Genomic DNA, 19,088 nt, shown 5'->3' with positions numbered 1-19,088 from the left:
AATGAACCGGGCTGTCTTTTTTAGTAGCTTCTGTGTTGAAAGATGGCAAGTCTGTCTTGGCTGTCCTGGTGTTAATGTAAAACAAAAATTGTCACTCATTTCTCTTATAGGAATAGTTGGAATGTCTAAGCCACAGATTTTGGCCAGATATTGTCACTTTGCTGCTTTTCTTTTTGGCCTTTTAAACGTGCCTGGGAGTGAGTCAATTAACTTCTGCCAAAATACATGGGACCTTTATCATTTATTTTCTGATCAAGTTGTTGGACTGGAGGTACCACATAAATTGTCATTTTCAAGAAGCAAAAATATCAGCAAACTCTTACCCACCCACTCCTCAACAAATTAGCAAAAAAGAATAGAAAAAAAAAAAGGAATCTTATGTTTGTTCCTTGCCAACAAAATAAAAATAACTCAAAGGAAACACTGGTTAAATCGCAATAAGGTGATTTTGTGCATCACAGACGATACTGTTAATGTCACGCCCCGAACTCGAGGAGCGCGACCGACGCTCAACCGAGTGAACTCAGTCAAGCAAGCCTCTTAGATATATTCTACCCAAAATCACGCATGATTAAAGAGAATACATTTTTCGTTAATTAAACAATAGGGAGATCACATATACAATACCAATTCATTACCATGAGTTACTCCATTTAATAAGTCTCGAAATATACGCATTTTCATGATTTGAAGTGGAACAAGTGATCAAAATACAACATAACTTGTTTGACTTTCCCAACATTCATATACAACCAACACTATGTCAACGGAGCCTCTAAAAAGATACAAAGAGTATTATGATATTGCCGGCAACAAGGCTCCAGCTATACCTCAAACGTGATAATATAATAAACAAAAGATACATGACCCCGGAATGAAGTGGGGCTCATCAAGTCTGCTGGGAAGAGGCCAGAGGGTGTACCACTATCCCTGATCAACGCCGCCTGCTATGGAACCACCTGCATCCTGTTACACCTCATATTTATATATTAGGATAAGTCATAGTAATCCATACAAGGTTGAAGGGAATAAGACCTCAAAAGTGCAACAACCTTAAAACTGTTAGATATTATGTTAGTTTGGTATTTTCTTTTAAGTAAAAGTATTTTAGTAAAAATTTTATAAGTATAATTTTGGATAGTTACCATTATTATTATTTTCGAATATGGTAAATTGAGAAAGGTTATGAGATTTTGCTTATTGTAAAGAAAGAAACTATTTTCTTACAAGAAAAGAAGGTTATATTTTTATATGTCATGCGATAGCCGATAGGGAAAGCCAAAATATTAGACGTCATTTTTCTTTACGTGGAAATAAAATTAGCTGCTATAATTTTTTTGTAATTTTTATTCAGAAAATGTTTAAACATTATTTCATTTGTATACCATTTGTACAAAAGCCAATAATAAATATTTACTGCTTTCATTCTTTGTTATACCACCTAACAAGTGCTTTTCAACTGGTTTGCCGATTGTAAGTTCCATTGTTCATATCTTCTAGCACTTATGACAATCTCCATGCCTATCGAAAAGCTACGAAATTTTAAGTAAAGAAGGTTATATTTTTATTATTTTAAGAATTAAGTATATAAAATTATTTATTCTTTATATGAGCTTAGGAAAATTAAAAGTTGAGAAAATATATGTATTTTTACATGAGTATTTTAACGAAATAATAGTGTATATATTTATTTTGTATGGTACCACATGACCATAAAAGTATGATATATGAAGTGCATTAAAAAGTGAGTAGTATTTTAAGTAATTTGAGATAATTTTTAATTATGTGGGTAATTGGTTAATTATCGAATAACGAGATATTACCTAATTAACTAATAAATTAAATAGGGTTAAAATTTCCCTACCCCACGTGGCAGCCACAAGCAAATGCCTTTTAAGTGACTCATATACATACACTAGTGACTCATATGCATTAAATAGTATAAGAACACTAAGACAGTGTGTTAAAAGAAAAATAACATAAGTTTTCACTTTTCAGTTGAGTGAGCAGCTTTGGGTGGAGATACTACAACCCTTGATTCCCCTCTCATCTATTCCACTGAAGAATCATCTCTTGATCGAAATTTCCCTAAAAATTCACTAGGCTTGAGTACTTTTTTCAGTGGTGGTGATCATTTTGGCTCAAAAGTGGAGAATGGAAAAGCTGGACTAGGTTTTATGGATTCTGAGGAATCTGTTTGAGCTTCTTCAATTTCCTTGGATGAGGTCAATCGAAAGCGGGAAAGGAATGTGTATATGGATGTTCTCAAGAGCTATGATGAACTGCACCTTCATAAAGACCGATTGAAGGAAGCCAAAAGTAAAATCTTGAGGAGGCATGCATCGGTCACTTCCTTATGGCACTAAGATGAAATACGGAACTAGTATATCATTTTATTTTATGAAGAATGGCCATCTGATTGGATTCACCAAAAGTTGAGATTTTAATGTGGATACATCTTATTAGATCCAACCAAAAGTTGAGATTTTAATGTGGATACATCTTATTAGTAAGCATAGCTTATTAAGTGAATCGACTCAGGTATGTTAAGGCTAAACTCTTCTTTCATTTTGGCATGATCTCGTCATTACACAAGTTTGATAACGAGGCATAAAGAAAAATTCATATCCCGGAATTTACATATATTTTGCTAGTCTCGCAAATTGCATATATGTTCCTAGTTTTGTAAGTTACAATACTCTCCTTACCGGGACTTCATATTCAATTAAGTATTTTCTTCTTCCAGTCAAGAGAGCAGAGAATTTACATATATACAGTATTAAAAGTATTTTCATTACCATGGAGCTATAATCTATGGGCAGGCCCCTATTGGGCAACCTCTGATCCGATGGTAAGTTATATATACCGAGCCTACTATGGTCGAGCGCTTATGAGCGAGCCCAGTTGGTCGAGACACAGAGCCTAGTATGGTTGAGCGCCTATGAGCGATCCTACTACGGCAGAGCAGTTATATATATACCGAGCCTACTGTGGTCGAGCGCTTATGAGCGAGCCCAGTTGGTCGAGACACAGAGCCTAGTATAGACGAGCGCCTATGAGCGAGCCTAATACGGCATAACAGTTATATATATACCGAGCCTACTGTGGGAGCGCTTATGAGCGACCCCAGTTGGTCGAGATACAGAGCCTAGTATGGCCGAGCGCCTATGAGCGAGCCTACTATAACAGAGCAGTTATATATATACCGAGCCTATTGTGGCCGAGCGCTTATGAGCGAGCCCAATTAGTCGAGATACAGAGCTAGTATGGCCGAGTTCCTATGAGCGAGCCTACTACGGCAGAGCAGTTATATAGCTATATATATATATATATATATATATATATATATATATATATATATATATATATACCGAGCCTTATAGGGCCGGACAACTATTTTACTTATTGTATTGAAAGAATTGAGTCAGTATCAGCAAGTAATCATACCATCATATTTTCTTTGACTTCCAGCTACCTGCAGTTGCTATATTATCAGTTTAGTTTTAGCTTTCAGTAAATTGTCTAACATACTCGATACATTATTCGTACTGACGTTCTTTTGTTGAGGATGCTGCATTCATGCCTGCAGGTATAGATAATCAGTTTGACGAGACCTCATAGTAGATGATATTGGCATTCAGCGAAGGATCGGTAAGACTCCACCTCATTCGGAGTGCAGCCGAGTCTATGAGTCATCGTGTCAGAGTTTTGCTACAGACTTATGGGTAGGCCGGTAACATGTCCCATTTGATGTCAAATAATCTTAGAGGCTTTGTAGACAGAGGTTCATTTTGTATAGTATGTCAGAAGCCTTGACGGCCCATATGTATTCATGTTTTAAGAAAAATGATTCATTAATACAACGTTTTCCCACTTATAGTTATACATTATGAGTTGTGGCCAAGTTGGCCCATGATAGTTGCAGAAGGAAAATATGAGTTATAGAGTGGTTCGCTCGGGCCAGTTCGGCACCGGGTGCCAGCCACGCTACCCTAGGTTTGGGGCATGACACATCCATTAAAGATGCAGATCCCCCTACAAAATGGACGTTAGTGCATTTGGAATAGTACTAGTATGTATAACTAAACACCCTCTCAATAGAATGAGTAATAATGCAAGAAGGAACAATCATAACTTCAATTCAAAACCTCAAGCGATATCAAACATCAAGTTAGGAGCAAGATAACTCTTTCAAGTAAACCTTCATGTTTTAAGTTGGGGGATCTTAGCACCGATATGTCAACATTCACAATACCACCGTACTTTTAGTATGGAGACCGATCACGACCCGATCAGCTGGGTCGTCTCATTCAGACAGCAACCACAATCACAATCACAATTCCGATTTAAATTACAATTTCTAGCACAATCACCAATATGTATGTGGCATGGCATCTGATCATGACTCGATTAGATAGTCCGTCTCATCTGAGACATTAACCACAATCACAATTTCGAGTACCAGTTTCAACACAATCACCATCATGTGTGCGGTATGGCATCCGATTACGACCCGATCGGCTAGGCCATCGCATTCGAGATATCATCCTTTTCTATCAATCATCCTATTGCACACTTCTTTCAGACCTCTTCATTTTTATTGGCACTAGTAGTCACAATTGTATTATTTCTCTTGGCACGTTGGCCGTGTTTCATACTTCACATTTCATATTTCTCATTTCGCATTTCATGTTTCGTATTTCATGCTTCATATTTCACGCACACCTTTTCACTTTCAAACAAAATCATGGATTTTCAACAATAAGGTATTTCTATTCAAGACATTTAAGCACACATATGAGCAAATAAGAGTCTTAGGCGCATTAAGATTTCTTACACAATTGTCATTAGCTTTCATTTGGAACACAACTTGAAGTAAAGGCATTTGGATATGCAACCCATATTTTGAACACATTCTCAAATAGTAATACAACACAACAAGGGCATTTGAATTATATATTGAACATGGATGTCTTTTGACACAAGCTTATTTGGATAATCGATTCATAATGAGCAACTCGGGACTTACAAAGACATTGTGGGACTTGTAAGGGTTTAATTCTAAGAGAAGCGTTTAGCCAACATACCTCACTTGAGCTTCCTTAAACTCTAAAATATTCCAAAATCTTAGCAACTTCGATCTATTTTAGAAATGTAACAAATTGAACCAAAATTAGGAAGATGATCATGGTTCTAGCTCATTTGAGCATTTTATCAAACACTAGGTGTGCATTAAGGTTTCAAGGTCATTTTATGGAGGATTCCATCATCCCACAACCCATTCTTTACCATTTTTAGCTCAACAATCTTCCTACACCCCTTGATAACACATGAATGCAAAATAAGCAACTCCCACACCCAAGAATTATCTTAATAATTATCCATTTCTAGTTAAAATTTGAAATTAAGGGTTAGGGTGTAAAATCTTACCTTTTGGTTGAAGACCTTGTGAGTTACTCTAGAGAAATCTTTAAGGTTTGAGCAAAGATTGATGAAAAATGGCTTAGAATCCCCCTTCTCACTCTAGACCACCTTCCTCTCTCTCTAAAATGTAAGTTTTAACTTTCTAAAATGACCCCTAATAGTGTTTTATGAGAAGGGAGTGGGATTATAAAAACCCAAAAATGAAGCTCCAAAGTAGAATCTGCGATCGCATATGCGACCCCATAATGCATTCGTGGTCCGCGAAATGGGACGCGAAATTGTCCGCCAGAACTGGCACCTCTGCCTGGGTATGCGGCCGTTCTGCGGTCCACATATCAATTCTGCGGTCGCACAATGGACCACATAATCTCCTCTTGGAATTCCTCATGTCGATCCTGCGATTGACTCAATGGTCCTCAAAACAATTCTACGGCCGCGAAATAGACCGCATAATGGTCCCAAAATTTCCCCAAGTTTTCTGCTTCACTCTGCGGCCATTCTGCGGCTCGCAGAGTGATTCTGCCGTAGAAATTCCTATTCTACCAAAAAGTTTTCTTCAACTTCCCAACACACTACTCAACCCAAAAATTGTACCGCGACGAGCTTGTCTACTATCATTATCACATAAGTTTGTCTCGGCACCACGAAATCCTTGAGTTTTATGTAGAATTTTACGGAGCCTTACATCCTCCCCCACTTAAAATCATTCATCCTCGAATGAGGTTCAAGGTTCACCACTAGCATCCAATGTGACTGAGTTGCTACATCACATACTTAGAAATCCCTAAAATTTTGACTAACTCCCTAAATTTCCGAAAGTTCGCCAGAGTTTCCCTTGTAATCGGCCTATCCACCTACCAAAGAATCCTAGAAACAAATCCTAACAACATATACATAATCTAATGACGTAATATAATACAAAACAATACCAACCGTGGCCTTATAAGCAACATATTATCGGAAAGGAACACCCTTAACATCCATTATACAAGTGATACATAATTCATAGGCAAAGGAGGGTACTTCTTCTTCATTTCTTCCTCGGCCTCCCAAGTAGCCTCTTCAACCTGCTAGTTTCGCCATAACACTTTCACAGAGGCAATTTCTTTATTTCCTAGTTTTCGGACTTGCCTATCAAGAATGGCTACTAGAATTTCTTCATAAGTCAGTTCTTTATCAGCCTCAATAGTCTCAACTGGCACGATAAGTGACAGATCTCCAACTACCTTCCCCAACATAGACACATGAAATACCGGGTGCACTAATGACATCTCAGGTGGTAGCTCAAGCTTGTACGCCACCTGACCAATCTTCTGAATGATTCTGTACGATCCGACATATCTCGGACCCAATTTTTCTTTCTTATCAAACCGCATTATACCCTTCATGGGGGAAACCTTCAGGAATACCCAATCATCTTCTTTGAACTCCAAATCCCTACGATGAACATCTGAATAGGACTTCTGACGACTCTGAGCAGTTTTCAACCACTCCTTAATGATCTTGAACTTCTCCATAGCCTGATGCACGAGGTCTAGTCCTATCAATTCAGCTTCCCTAATCTCGAACCACCCAATAAGAGATATACATATCCTACCATATAACGCCTCGAATGGTGCCATCTGAATACTAGCATGATAACCATTGTTGTAGGCAATTCTATGAGTGGCAAATGATCATCCCAACTACCCTTGAAATCAAGAATACAAGCGTCCAACATATCCTCAAATGTCTAAATAGTCCGCTATGTCTGCCCGTCGGTTTGTGGATGAATGGATGTACTAAGATTCACCTGAGTACCCAAACCTTGTTGAAATTTCTTCCAAAAATTAGTCGTGAACTCCGCCCCTCGATCAGAAATGATAGAAACTAGAGTGCCATGCAACCTGACTATTTCCTTGATATACAACTAAGCATATTGTTCCGATGTATCGGTAGATTTAATTGGAAAAAAGTGTGTTGATTTCGTGAGTCAATCCACAATCATATAAATTGAGTCAAACTTGTGCGGAGTGCGCGGTAGTCTTACCACAAAGCCCATATTAATCATTTCCCACTTCCACATTGGAATTTCTATGTTCTGTGCTAACGCACTGAGCCGTTGGTGTTCGGCCTTTACTTTATGACAACTCGGACATCTTGCCATAGTGTCCTCCATATTCCTCTTCATGTCGTTCCATAAATAGACTTCCTTGAGATTATGATACATCTTTGTAGAGTCCGGGTGCACGGAATACCTAGATACCTAGAAGCGTGAGCCTCAGTCATGATTCTTTCCCAGAGACCATCTACATTTGGGACACATAGTTGCCCTTGGTACCTTAGTGTATCATCATCCATGCCAAGAGAAAAAGCCACAGTCTTATGTTTATGAATTTCCTCATTCAATTGTACTAATAATGAATCATTGTATTACTTCTCTTTGACCTCCACCACGAGTGATGATTCCACCCTATTTTGTAAAATTACCCCTCCTTTACTAGAGTCCGCAAGACAAACTCCCAAACTAGCCACCCGATGTGCCCCTTGGCTAAAAGTTGTTGATATGCCTCTAAGTGAGCCAAACTACCCATAGATTTCCAGCTAAGAGCATTCACCACAACATTGGCTTTTCCCAGGTGATATAAAATGTCGATGTCGTAATCTTTGAGTAACTCCAACCATCTTCTCTGCCTCAAATTCAATTCCTTCTATTTGAAAATATATTGAAGGCTCTTATGGTCCTTGAATATATCCACATGGACCCCATACAAATAATGACGCCAAATCTTTAATGCAAAAACCACCGCTGCAAGTTCTAAGTCATGTGTTGGGTATTTCTTTTCATGATTCTTGAGTTGCCTAGACGCATAAGCTATCACCTTGCCATGTTGCATCAATACACACCCAAGCCCGGTCCTTGAAGCATCACAATATACCACAAACCCATATGTACCATCCGGTAGGGTCAACACCGGCGCCGTAGTCAATCTTGATTTCAGCTCCTTGAAGATCTTTTCACAAGTATCAGACCATTGGAACTTAATTGCCTTCTACATCAATTTAGTCAATGGAGAGGCAAGATTAGAGAACCCCTCCACAAATTTCCTGTAATATCCAGCTAAGCTCAAGAAACTGCGAATCTCTGTTGGAGTTGTGGGCCTAGGCCAATTCTTCACAGCTGCAATCTTTTGAGGGTCAACCTTAATTCTTTCTCTGGAGATAACATAACCCAAGAATGTAATAGATTCAAGCCAAAATTCCCACTTCGAAAAGTTCGCATATAACTTGTGTTGATATAGAGTCCACAGAACTACTCTGAGATACTCAGCATGATCCTCTCTACTTCGTGAACATACAAGAATATCGTCATTGAACACTGTCACACCTCATTTTTACTTATATCCCGTAAAGTGTATAAATGGGTAAAGGGTGTTTTTCCAATTAAAGGACAATCGAAACGGGATTTATTATAAAGATTGAGAGTTGCCACTTGGGAGATTTATGGTGTCCCAAGTCACCAATTGAATCCCAAATCGAGGAAAATACTGACTCTGTTTAACAGTTCGCGAACCAAAAATCCGAGTAAGGAATTCTGTTAACCCGGGAGAAGGTGTTAGACATTCCCGAGTTCCGTGGTTCTAGCACGGTCTCTCAACTGTTATATTCGGCTTAATATCTGATTTTAGAACATTTTGAACCTATGTGCAAATTTAACCTTTTAACCGCCTTTAACTTATTTAAAGAATTAATTCAAGGTCATTTAAAACATATCGCAAGCCACACCACATGAAATGCACCCGTGGTTCACGACACGCTCTATTTAACCTTGTTGACAATTAGAACCGGGTCACATGAAATGCACCCCCGGATTTTAACAATTGCTATGATTATTATAAATTTAACGCGCCTAAAGCAAACTACGATATTGTTAATGAATACTACAAAATTATTTATGGACTAATAAAAGAGAGCAACTACATGATATTAACAGGCCTAGCATGCGCCTAGCGAATTCAAAATAAACAGATCTTGACTTATGTTCAACTCGAATCACGGTCACCTAGCATTTTTGCTTAAGAATTCAAAAACCCAACCATATTCAATACTTCAACCCAGGAAATCAACGACATGCACATACTTAGGCAGACTCAATTCCAACAACAAAAGAATCACCTTACTCTTGGCCATCAAATTCAAATAACATGTATTAAACCAAACCAAAGTGCAAACAACAGTCAACTGAATAAATGCGACAAACGAGTACTATTAAAGCATTGCACAACGAACAAAGCAACGAAAACTGTTTACTCGGACAATTGACCAAGCACAAACGTGACAAACATGACACAAGAATATATTGTGAAGTTAAATAGTAGCAGACCTAAATTATCTCAGAAAAAAACTTTGATCGACAAAATAGGCTTCAATCGGAAATAAAATCGGCCAAACAGGGAGTGCACCGAAATCTCGAACGACCGCGACGGACAGTGACAACCTCAATATATGGCGCTGTACAGATCTCGCAAACGAACCCCAAGATGTACTCAACCTCGACAAGGAACCAGCAGAATAGTCATCGGGAGTCGACAAAAAAACTCGCCGGAAAAGTGTTAAATGAGTTTTGACTCCTCACTGTTTTCAGCTCATTTTTTGTTCACTGCTGCTTCAGCATGTGCGTGTGTGTGTGATGGCGTGAGCTGCTGGTGTGAGCTCGTTCTAGGTTGAAGCAAGCAAAAATGAAGGGTGTTTTTTGGTTCGCCGTCAGCATCGCCACTCACCGGTGATCAGCTCCGGCGAGGCAGCAGGTGTTGATGGGTTCAGCGTTGAAGAGTGAAGGAAACGCTGATGGGGTGTGAGGCAGATGGAGTACCAGAGGGTTCTTTTTTTTTGGGTGTGACGCGGTTGTCGGCTCAGGTCATTGTGAAGAAGTCGAAGACGAGAGTATGGGGTCTGTACGTTCCTCCGGCGTGCATGGGTCGTGTATGGCTGCTGCTGCGTACCGGCGAGTTTCAGAGAAGGTTCAGTAGGGGTCGTTCATGGCTGCTTCCTTGTTCATTGCTGCTCAAGTAGATTAAAACGAGGGGGTGGGGGTCGTGAAGAAGACAACGCAGGGGGGCAAGTTTTGTTTCTTTTTTTTTCAGCCTCCTTTTTCGTTATTCATGCGCAACTTTTGCTGCTTTTTTCGTTCCCAACCTTGTCCGCCCTTTTCCTTCTCTTTTTAGTGTCCGTCCTGCTTCAGCATTTGGATTTTTTGTTCTGGTTGCTTTTTCTGAAGAGGATGATGTGGAGGAGGGGGTCGTTGGAGAAGATGGAGTCTGGGGGGTGGGGGTCATTTCTGTGTAGCTTTCTTGTGTATTGTTTTGTCCGTTTCCCCTTTTCGTTTTTTGCTTTTCTTTTATTTTATATAGTCTAGGTTTTTGGTAGGGTTTTAGGTTAAGGGGTATGGGCCTAAGAATTATGGGCTTGGCAATTGTGGGCTAGGTCCAAAATTAGGCCTAAAGATGGGTTGCTCGAGCCCAAGCTCTATTCTTTCGCTGCGAACGAGATTAAAAATACGGGCACATTTATTAATTATTCCTACTATTCAAATAATTATTAAAATAAAATTAACCGTTAAAACAAATCTATTTTTGGTATTTTCAAATATCATATTAAAATAAAAAATACGATACTATTTTTGCATATATTTTTTAAAGATTTTTTTAGATTAAAAATGACTACAAAACATTAATGAACATATTTTTATGATTTTTTATTTTCTTGTAATAAAATTAAAGTAAAAGAGTCAAAATTACTTAAAATATCTATATTATGCCTAAATTAAATATTTTACGCTAATATATAAAAATCTTGGGGAGGGTCAAAAATCACATGTCTACAGCTGCCCCTTTTTGACTGGAAACGCGCAGAGTTTTCAGACAAAGACTGACTAGACAGGTTTTTTGACCCGACCCTTATTTGGAGAGACTAAAACTGAGAGAGAAAGGGAATGTGACCGAACCTTGGTATCTGGGCTGCCTACATATCCCTGGCTATAAAGGAATCAGGCCACGTGTAGTTCAGAGGTGAGTGAAATGATGGAGTATGCCGAGGTGGAGAGCCGGTCGAGGTGTCGTTCCGTCGAGGTTCCGGTCCGCAGTCCTGCTATTACATCAAAATCAAAACATGAAAAAGACTAGCTAAGCCTATCAACTACGAGTTACAAGATTCCTATCTATAAGTCTTCTGAAGCTTGATCTTGAGTCTTGAATGGTTCTTCATGCAGACTTTAGATTTGAACCTTGGCGCTTGTTAGCTGCAGGTGCTAGCTCGTTCTTCTACAGCTTTTGGGTCAGGACCGGACATGTAGTGCTTGTGACTTCCACCACGTCTTAAGCAGTTCACATCTTTCATCAACTTCTGCATTTGGATTCACTTCTTGTCTTTCTCTCTTTTCTTTATTGTGACTAACTTCTGTTGATCACCTTGGACTGTTGACTCACATTCTTGCCGCGAGATTCTTTGGTTGCTGACTTGAATTGCAATCTGAGATGATTTTCCTTTTCTTCAGGTGGACGCCTGACTATTGAACTCGAACCGTCTTCTCTTGTTACTTGACACTGTTTTCCTCTGCACCTAGAACCATTTTCCCCTGAAACTTGAACTGTCTTCCTTCGAAACTGCTTTCCCTTGAAACTCGAGTTGTCTTCTTTCGACACTGCTTTCCCTAGAAACTTGAGTTGTTTTCCCTTGTTCTCCAAGTGGGCGCCTGATTATAACAAAATAGACAAAACAAAGAAATTTTCTGCCCCAGTTTGCACTAGGAAGATTTGTGGGTTGTTAGCAGAATTGTAAACCGCTTGTACTATTGATGCAGTGATGAAATTAAACTAAAAAATAGACTAGGAAAACTATAAACTAATCTTGACTAAAGTAAAAACTGACCCTATTCTCTAGGCGGGGCTCCTTGACTGCTAACTTGAAATGTATTCCCTGCTCTCCAGGCGGGCTCCTAACTGCTGACGTGAAATGTATTCCCTGCTCTCCAGGCGGGCTCCTGACTGCTAAACTTGAATGTATTCCCTGCTTTCCAGGCGGGTTCCTGACTGCTAACTTGAAATGTATTCCCTACTCTCCAGGCGGGCTCCTGACTTCTAACTTGAAATGTATTCCCAGCTCTCCAGGCGGGCTCCTGACTTCAAGATAGACAAAACAAAGAATTTGAAAGCTAAAATTTAAATTGTACTCCCTTGTTCTCCAGGCAGGCTCCTAACTGCTATGTTTGAAAGTATTCCATGCTCTCTAGGCGAGCTCCTGATTGCTGACGTGAAATGTATTCCCTGCTCTCCAGGTGGGCTCCTGACTGCTAAACTTGAATGTATTCCCTGCTCTCCAAGCGGGCTCCTGACTGCTAACTTGAAATGTATTCCCTGCTCTCCAGGCGGGCTCCTGACTTCAAGATAGACAAAACAAAGAATTTGAAAGCTAAAATTTAAATTGTACTCCCTTGTTCTCCAGGCGGGCTCCTGACTGCTACGCTTGAAAGTATTCCCTGCTTTCCAGGCGGGCTCCTGACTTCAACTTGAAATGTATTCCCTGCTCTCCAAGCGGGCTCCTGACTTCAACTTGAAATGTATTCTCTGCTCTTCAGGCGGGCTCCTGACTGCAACAAAATAGACAAAGAAAATTTTTCTGCCCCAGTTTGGTGGCTGGGCACAGATGTGAGTGTAAAATTAAGTCATATTACCAAGTATTACTAAGAATTTGAAAGCTAGGTCCCATTATGCAGTGGGGTCCTGACAACTCTTAACTAAACGACAATTTTAAATCTAAGTTATATCTTCTACATGTGTGACTTCTGCTAAATCTTGCTATCTAAGAGAATCTTTAAACTACTCCCCATTATCTAGGAGGGTCCTAAAAATCAAATGTCAAATTTTATCTTAAGGGTGACAACTTTCATGTCTGAATTATACTACCCTACAGCAGAGTTTACGCTAAATATTGTTATCTAATCGAAATCTTAAAGATAAGTCTCATGATTCAGGAGGGTCCTGGAAACTCCTAATTGAATCCTATCTCGAACATGCAAACTTCTAAGCCAATTTATATTCCCTTGGGATACATTTATGCTAGATTATGCTATTTCTGAACTTTAAACTAGGCCCCATTTTCCAGGAGGGTCCTGAAAATCAAAATCAAACATGTTCGGTGACTTCCTTTCTCCATGGAGGGTTTCTCCGAAACAAACGAGATTTCTGCCCCTATTTTAATCAAAGAAAAATCTTGTTAGTTTAAAATGTGGAGGTTGGTTTGTGGCCTTCACTTTGAGGGCGATTGCTCCTTCACTTCTCATGATAACTGATTTCCACTCAAGGACCTTGTTGGTTTATGGACTAACCACTTTCTCTGTCGTCCTTTTCACAAAAAATACCCCTGATCCGTTCCAACCCAATACCATTCATCTATTGCATTATGCTCTTGCATTGACATGTACTAAACCTTTGTGTTTCTCATGAATCTCAAAGCACGACAATTGCCACCCACTCATCGCGCATGTTGTTTTTTCTTGACTTAAACCACTGGCCCTGGCCTTGAGGTCTGTTGCTCCTTCACTTGCCACGATAACTTTGATTTCTGCTCGGAGGACCTCGCTTGTCACAGATTAAACACCTTTTGTCGATCTTACCTCAGAAAATATCTTTGATTCGTTCACCAAACCCCTCCATCTTGTTGCATCGTTTATGAATTGATATGTACCGAACCGCCGTGTTTCACCGAAAATACCTTTGATTTATTCACCTAACACCTTCCATATGTTGCATTGTTCCTGAATTGATGTGTACCAAACCTTTGTATTTCATAAAAATCCCAAAGTATGTTGATTATTACCAGCTCAATGCGCTTGTTGTTCTTTCCTGACTTATGACACTTTGATGTACTGGCCAAATCCCGTTTTGTGCAGTTGAAAAGATGGTGGCAAATTTTGAAGTTATTTCTCACTTATTTTGACCAAACAGACTCAGGAAGAGGAAGTAAACAAGACAAAAGGAACAGAGTAAAGGGCAAAGTAAAGAGATGATTCCTAACAAGAAGACTACAAAGTAGAAACCTATCAGATGTGGATACCAACTCTAATGACCATGACATGCACCTGTAGCCTATTCTGTGGAGCAAGTCTGATGTTCAACCCCTGTTATACCTCTGAACCGTGAAACTGGGCTTCAATGCTCCGATCATCCAATCTGATTCACAATCCTTATTCGACTTATAGTGCCCGAAGGGTTTTCACCATCAAGCCTCTCTCATTTTGTTCTCTATCTCAACTTACCGTCGCCTTACGGTGCCCGCGAGGGTTTTCACCAATAAGACTCTCTCATTTTTGGATTTCTCTCAGCTCTCGTTGCCCTACGGTGCCCATGAGGGTTTTCACCAATAAGACTCTCTCATTTTCATTATTTTTCTGCTTGGACCAGAGTGTTGCCTCTGACATGAATTACCTTTACTTGCTCGACTTGGCATTTCTCAAAGACTGATCAGGAAGTCTTTCTTTGGACCATAATGTGGGCTTTTGGACAGGGTTAGAAAGAAAGAGTATAAAAGGCTCAAAACAATTCAAATGGGTTAAAGTTACAAATTTCGGAATCAGGTTTCTCATAACAACCACAACTTCTGTCCCAGTTTCTTGCATGAGGGACTTTTGGATTTTTGTTTTGATGAGACCGAACCGTGAGGCTGCCTACGTATCCTTAAAAGAAATCAGGTTGAATGTAGTTCATGTCATAGAAATTACTTTGTTGTTGTATTTTTTCTTTTCTCTTTCTTCTCTTTTTTTTTCTCTTTTTCTTTTTATTGTTTTTCTTCTTCTTTTCTCTTTTCTTCTTTTTTCTTTTTTTTTTCTCTTTTTCTTTCTTCCTTTCTCTTTCCTTTTCTTTCTCTTTTCTTTCTTCCTTTTCTTATCTTTCATGCTTGTGTTTTTGATATTCGCTACTGATTCTGAAAGAAGGGTATGAAAGAAAATAAATAAGGCTCAAAAGGGGTTACGAGGGATAAAGTGTTTAGATAGCAGAACAAAATGCCTTCGTCATTCCAACCTTCAAAACATGCCGAGTACAAACAACACAATTAAACAAACCAAGGAAAACATTTGTAACATCTTTTGGTTGCGCCAGACTTGATGACCGTACCCACATATTCGCCTTCTACATTTGTTATATACAAAGCACCATTGGATAACACTTTCACTCTCATTACCACGAACGCCCCCCTACAAATTTAGGACAAACTTGCTTTTATCTTCAAATTGATGCGGCAGAATGCATTTCAATAGGGGTTCTTTATGTTCTATCTGCCCCAGTTTCACACAATTCGGGCTTGAAGTGATCTCAAAATGCCTTTACTTATTTCCCTCAAATGTCCTTACATCTTCAACTTTGTTTCATTGCTTCATAATTAAACTGACTTTCAAAACCAGGCTGAGAATTGCGCGTGCATGTCACGTCACTAGAGTCAATAGGAAAAGGACTATAAAAAGAAAAGAGAACTAAACAAAAATGACTAGAAATAACAGAAAACAGAAACTTGCCTTAGACAGATGGTGAAAGGGTTTGGACAACAAAACAGACAAACTGGTCTGGGGTTACAAATCTAGAACAAACCTAGAAAACACTAAGCAGGCTACTAGACTAAACAAACTAGGCAAAATAAGAGGATTGGAGGGTTTGAGTCACAAGACAATATCTGGATTACAACCCTGAAATAACCCGGACAACAGAAATGACAACAAAATAAACCACCAAAACTCCCCTGGCTAACCAAGACAGGAGCGTCTTTCCAATTGCCAAGCTCGGCATCTTAGCCACTGAATTCTGCATCAATATTACTAGGACCTTCACAAACTTCCATCACATTATTCTTAACAAATTGTTTTTGGGTTCCCTTTGCTGGCGCGTTCTTAAGATCAACCTCTGATAGCACTGAAAGCTTAGTAGCACGTGAACCTCCAAGGATCCCAGAAGAATTATCACATTCCTTTTCAAAATAAATCATACCCACCATATGCGTCTCATTATGCACAGGCGATGGACTTTGGCTAGTGTTTGCTGCATCTGGATTTTGTACGACAATGTTGCCTACATCAATAAGCTTCTGAATTGCTTTCTTCAGATTCCAACACTTCTCTATGTCATGCCCCAGGGCATCGGAGCAATATGCGCACCTTTGAGAAAAATCAATCTTCTTTGGAAGAGGGTTTGACATTTTTATTTGGATTGGCTTCAACATGTCCAATTGCTTCAACTTTTGGAACAAACTGGCATATGACACTCCCAATGAGGTGAAAGCCTTTTCTTTTTTCAGCAACCTCTCATTCTTAAATGCTTGATTGGGCCGGAAACCTGATCCAGGGGGTTTTCGATAGGCTCATGGGGGTGGATAGGCATTTCGTGGAGCTGGGTACTGGGAAAGTGATGTGCGACTTTGGGAGTTCTATGGAGAGAAGTGGCATTGGGGAGGATTATCTGGTGCATCAGGATATCCGTGGGGACGATGTCGAGGCTATAAGTGTTGATCGGGAAAGCCCATAGGATCATCTTTTCTGACCTGTCCTAGACGGACCCAACCCCTGTGTTGAGTCCCCAAAGTCAAATGCACATGATGCAAACAAACGTGCCTACTAGGGATCCGGCATGAGGCTGAGTTATTCTAGGTTCAAAACCTGGGTTTATTGTTCTAGATCTGGCTTACCCGAGCGGACAACTCGAGCCGAGGGGGGGCAGCATACCGGGAATACAGAAGCTTCACCGGCTTTGCAACTTGTCTAACCTCGTTCCAAATTTGGAATATGACTCTAACAGAAAAGAAGTCACACGAAGTGCACACTTCTTCATGATTTAGAAGAATCAGAGAGAAAAGGGATTTCGCAATAATTTATATACAGTTCACGGAATATCAAAGCGGTAAAATCAATCAATTATCACATTAGGCCCAAATCATGTAAAAAATCAGATAATGGATAAAGTCAACTATAACAAATATTCTAAGCTCGAATTCTTGAACCCTGAACCAGAGATTCTAGGTTCGATCCCCAGTAGAGTCTCCAGAGCTGTCACACCTCCTTTTTACCTATACCCTATAAAAGGTATAAATGGGTAAAGAGAGTTTTTTCAATTAAAGGACAATCGAAACGAGATTTATTATAAAGATTCAGAGTCGCCACTTGGGAGATTTATTGTGTCCCAAGTCACCTATTGAATCCCGAATCGAGGAAAATACTGACTCTGTTTAACAGTCCGTGAACCAGAAATCCGAGTAAGGAATTCTGTTAACCCGGGAGAAGGTGTTAGGCATTCCCGAGTTTTGTGGTTCTAGCACGGTCGCTCAACTGTTATATTCGGCTTAATAATCTGATTTTAGAACATTTTGAACCTATGTGCAAATTTAACCTTTTAACCACCTTTAACTTATTTAAAGAATTAATTCAAGGTCATTTAAAACATATCGCAAGCCACACCACATGAAATGCACCCATAGTTCACGACACGCTCTATTTAACCTTGTTGGCAATTAGAACCGGGTCACATGAATTGCACCCCCGGATTTTAACAATTGCTGTGATTATTATAAATTTAACGCGCCTAAAGCAAACTAAGATATTGTTAATTAACACTACAAAATTATTTATGGACTAATAAAAGAGAGCAACTACATGATATTAACAGGCCTAGCATGCGCCTAGCGAATTCAAAATAAACAGATCTTGACTTATGTTCAACTCGAATCACGGTCACCTAGCATTTTTGATTAAGAATTCAAAAACCCAACCATATTCAATACTTCAACCCAGGAAATCAACGACATGCACATATTTAGGCAGACTCAATTCCAACAACAAAAGAATCACCTTGCTTTTGGCCATCAAATTCAAATAACATGTATTAAACCAAACCAAGGTGCAAATAACAGTCAACTAAATAAATGCGACAAACGAGTACTATTAAAGCATTCCACAACGAACAAACCAACGAAAACTGTTTACTCGGACAATTGACCAAGCAAAAACGTGACAAACATGACACAAGAATATGTTGTAAAGTTAAATAGTAGCAGAGAAATAGAAGCAGACCTGAATTATCTCAGAAAAAAAACTTTGATCGACAAAATAGGCTTCAGTCGGAAATAAAATCGGCCAAACAGGGAGTGCACTGGAATCTCGAACGACCTCGACGGACAGTGACAACCTCAATATATGGCGCTGTACAGATCTCGCAAACGAACCCCAAGATGGACTCAACCACGACGAGGAACCAGCAGAATAGTCATCGGGACTTGGCCAGAAACTCACCGGAAAAGTGTTAAACGCGTTTTGAACTCCTCACTATTTTCAGCCCGTTTTTCGTTCACTGCTACTTCAGCATGTGCGTGTGTGTGTGATGGCGTGAGCTACTGGTGTGAGCTCGTTCTAGGTTGAAGCAAGCAAAAATGAAGGTTGTTGTTTGGTTCGTCAACAGTGTCTCCACTTACCGGTGATCAGCTCCGGCGAGGCAACAAATGTTGATGGGTTCAGCGTTGAAGAGTGAATGAAATGCTGATGGGGTGTAAGGCAGATGGAGTACCGGGGGGATCGTTTTTTTTTTGGTGTTACGCGGCTGTCGGCTCAGGTCGTCGTGAAGAAGTCGAAGACGAGAGTATGGGGTCTGTACGTT

The sequence above is a fragment of the Nicotiana tabacum genome, chromosome 20, assembly GCF_000715075.1.
Source record: "Nicotiana tabacum cultivar K326 chromosome 20, ASM71507v2, whole genome shotgun sequence".
Classification (NCBI taxonomy): Eukaryota; Viridiplantae; Streptophyta; class Magnoliopsida; order Solanales; family Solanaceae; genus Nicotiana; species Nicotiana tabacum.
Note: the sequence above shows the minus strand (reverse complement) of the source record.